This window comes from Triticum dicoccoides, chromosome 4A, assembly GCF_002162155.2.
Source record: "Triticum dicoccoides isolate Atlit2015 ecotype Zavitan chromosome 4A, WEW_v2.0, whole genome shotgun sequence".
NCBI classification, from domain to species: domain Eukaryota; kingdom Viridiplantae; phylum Streptophyta; class Magnoliopsida; order Poales; family Poaceae; genus Triticum; species Triticum dicoccoides.
This window is the reverse complement of record NC_041386.1, coordinates 76,892,441-76,896,534: the sequence shown is the minus strand read 5'-3', so window position 1 is coordinate 76,896,534 and position 4,094 is coordinate 76,892,441.

Sequence of the window (4,094 nt, the reverse complement as noted above, 5' to 3'; positions counted from 1 at the left end):
TGAAAGTGAGAGAGACAAGCATTGTTGAAGTGGGGGAGCTCCTTGAACTTTGTTCATGCTCACGGAAACTTTGTGAATCTTGATTACAGAAACTTTTCAACAAAAATAAATATCCCCTTGTACAATTCCATTGTAATAATGTGCCAAGATTTGCCTTTAGGACGTTTACATTGCTTGTTGGTTTGTGCGGTGCGGAACAGAAACTTTGGCTATAGTGCATGATTTTACATTTTTCACTGGAACGCCAAACGGTTCTGAAACTTTTTGCACTGTATTTATATACAAATTGTTAATTTTTCCTATTTTTTCAGAATTTTTGGAGTACCAGAGATATGGTGAATGTTTAGATTACTACAGACTGTCATGTTTAAGACAGATTCTGTTTTTTATGCATAGTTTGCTTGTTTTGATGAAACTATCAATTTATATCAGTGGATTAAGCCATGGAAAAGTTATATCATATTAGCTACAATGCAAAAACAAATATGAATTTGTTTGCAACAGTACTTAGAGTAGTTATTTGCTTTATTATACTAACGGATCTTACCGAACTTTCTGTTAAGTTTTGTGTGATTGAAGTTTTCAAGTTTTGGGAGAGATAACGATGGATGAAGGAATAAGGAGTGGCAAGAGCCTAAGCTTGGGGATGCCCGAGGCACCCCAAGGAAATATTCAAGGACTCCCAAGCAACCAAGCTTGGGGATGCCCCGAAAGGCATCCCCTCTTTCTTCTAACAACCATCGGTAATTTTACTTGGAGCTATATTTTTATTTGTCACATGATATGCGTAAATCTTGGAGTGTCTTTTGAGTTTAGTTTTCACTTTTCTTTGATGCACCATGCTGGTGTGAGATAGTCCTTGGTTGATTTATAGAATGCTCATTGCACTTCACTTATATCTTTTGAGTATGGCTTTATAGAATGCTTCATGTGCTTCACTTATATCATTTGAAGTTTGGATTGCCTATTTCCCTACACATAGAAACCCGCCATTTGTAGAATGCTCTTTTGCTTCACTTATATTTGTTAGAGCGTGGGCATATCTTTTGTAGAAAGAATTAAACTCTCTTGCTACACTTATATCTATTTAGAGAGATGACAGGAATTGGTCATTCACATGGTTAGTCATAAAATCCTACATAAAACTTGTAGATCACTGAATATGATATGTTTGATTCCTTGCAATAAAGATGGTGATATTAGAGTCATGCTGGTGGCTAGTTGTGGATTGTAGAAATACTTGTGTTGAAGTTTGTGATTCTCATAGAATGCACGTATGGTGAACCGTTATGTAACGAAGTTGGAGCATGAGGTATTTATTGATTGTCTTCCTTATGAGTGGCGGTCAGGGACAAGCGATGATATTTTCCTACCAATCTATCCCCCTAGGAGCATGCGCGTAGTACTTTATTTCGATGACTAATAGATTTTTGTAATAAGTATGTGAGTTCTTTATGACTAATGTTGAGTCCATGGATTATACGCACTCTCACCCTTCCGTCATTGCTAGCCTCTTCGGTACCGTGCATTGCCCTTTCTCACCTCGAGAGTTGCTGCAAACTTCGCTGGTGCATCCAAACCCCGTGATACGATACGCTCTATCACACATAAGCCTCCTTATATCTTCCTCAAAACAGCCACCATACCTACCTATCATGGCATTTCCATAGCCATTCCGAGATATATTGCCATGCAACTTCCATCATCTTCATATACATGACTTGAGCATCATTGTCATATTGCTTTGCATGATCGTAAGATAGCTAGCATGATATTTTCATGGCTTGTCCGTTTTTTGATGTCATTGCTACGCTAGATCACTGCACATCTCGGTACACCGCTGGAGGCATTCATATAGAGTCATACTTTGTTCTAGACATCGAGTTGTAATATTGAGTTGTAAGTAAATAAAAGTGTGATGATCATCATTATTAGAGCATTGCCCTAGTGAGGAAAAAATGATGGAGACTATGATTCCCCCACAAGTCAGGATGGGACTCCGGACTTAAAAAAATAAATAATAAAAGAGGCCAAAGAAGCCCAAATAAAAAAAGAGGCCAAAGAAGCCCACCAAAACAAAAAACAAAAAATAGGAGAAAAGAGAGAAGGGGCAACATTACTATCCTTTTACCACACTTGTGCTTCAGAGTAGCACCATGTTCTTCATATAGAGTCTCTTGACTTATCACTTTCATATACTAGTGGGAATTTTCATTATAGAACTTGGCTTGTGTATTCCAACGATGGGCTTCCTCAAATGCCCTAGGTCTTCATGAGCAAGCAAGTTGGATGCACACCCACTTAGTTTCAATTTGTGCTTTCATACACTTATAGCTCTTAGTGCATCCGTTGCATGGCAATACCTACTCATTGCATTGACATCAATTGATGGGCATCTCCATAGCCCGTTGATTAGCCACATCGATGTGAGACTTTCTTCCTTTTTGTCTTCTCCACACAACCTCCACCATCATATTCTATTCCATCTATAGTGCTATGTCCATGGCTCACGCTCATGTATTGCGTGAAAGTTGAAAAGGTTTGAGAACGTCAAAAGTATGAAACAATTGCTTGGCTTGTCATCGGGGTTGTGCATGATTTGAATATTTTGTGTGGTGAAGATGGAGCATAGCCAGACCATATGATTTTGTAGGGATAACTTTCTTCGGCCATGTTATTTTGAAAAGACATGATTGCTTTATTAGTATGCTTGAAGTATTATTGTCTTAATTCCAAATGATAGACTATTGCTTTGAATCACTCATGTCTTAATATTCATGCCATGATTATATTACATGATCAAGATTATGCTAGGTAGCATTCCACATCAAAAATTATCTTTTTGATCATTTACCTACTCGAGGACGAGCAGGAATTAAGCTTGGGGATGCTGATACGTCTCCGTCGTCTCTATAATTTTTGATTGTTCCATGCCAATATTATACAACTTTCATATACTTTTGGCAACTTTTTATACTATTTTTGGGACTAAACATATTGATCCAGTGCCCAGTGTCAGTTCCTGTTTGTTGCATGTTTTTTGTTTCGCAGAAAATCCATAAAAACGGAGTCCAAATGGGATAAAAAATGACGGAGATTTTTTTGGAATATATGTGATTTTTGGGAAGAAGAGTCAACACGAGACGATGCCCGAGGGGGCCACGAGGCAGGGGGCGCGCCCTAGGGGGTCAGGCGCGCCCTGGGCCCTCGTGGCCACCCTGTAAGGCGGTTGATGCTCTTTTTTCACCGCAAGAAAGCTAATATCCGGATAAAAATCATGTCCAAAATTCAGCCCAATCGGAGTTACGGATCTCCGGGAATTTAAGAAATGGTGAAGGGGCAGAATCTGAAACGTAGAAACAGAGAGAGACAGATCCAATCTCGGAGGGGCTCTCGCCCCTCCGCCGCCATGGAGGCCATGGACCAGAGGGGAAACCCTTCTTCCTTCTAGGGAGAAGGTCAAGGAATAAGAAGAAGAAGGGGGGCTCTCTCCCCCTCTTTTTCGGTGGCGCCGGAACGCCACCGGGGCCATCATCATCACCGCAATCTACACCAACAACTTCACCGCCATCATCACCAACTCTTCCCCCCTCTATGCAGCGGTGTAACCCCTCTTTTACCCGCTGTAATCTCTACTTAAACATGGTGCTCAACTCTATATATTATTTCCCAATGATGTATGGCTATCCTATGATGTTTGAGTAGACCCGTTTTGTCCTCTGGGTTAATTGATGATCGTGATTGGTTTGAGTTGCTTGTTTTAGAGCATCTCCAACAGGCGCGCTAAACAGGCGCCGCGCCGCAAAATCGCCCGTTTTAGCACGCGCGCAACCCGGCGGATGGCTCCAGCGAGCGCGCAATAGCTGCGCGCGCGGTATAAGCAATTGGGCGCGCACGTGGAAGCGGTACCTCGCGCGGTGTATTTGCGGCACCCGCTTCCGCGCGCGGCACACTCGACACTCGCGCTGCGTGCTCTTCTTCTCCCCCTCCAAAGCCCCGCGCGCGCCGGCACCGGCGACCCGCACCCATGGACGCACGCGCCGGCACCCCGCTCACCCCGTCCTATAGCCGTGACCCTCCCCCCCCCCCGCCGC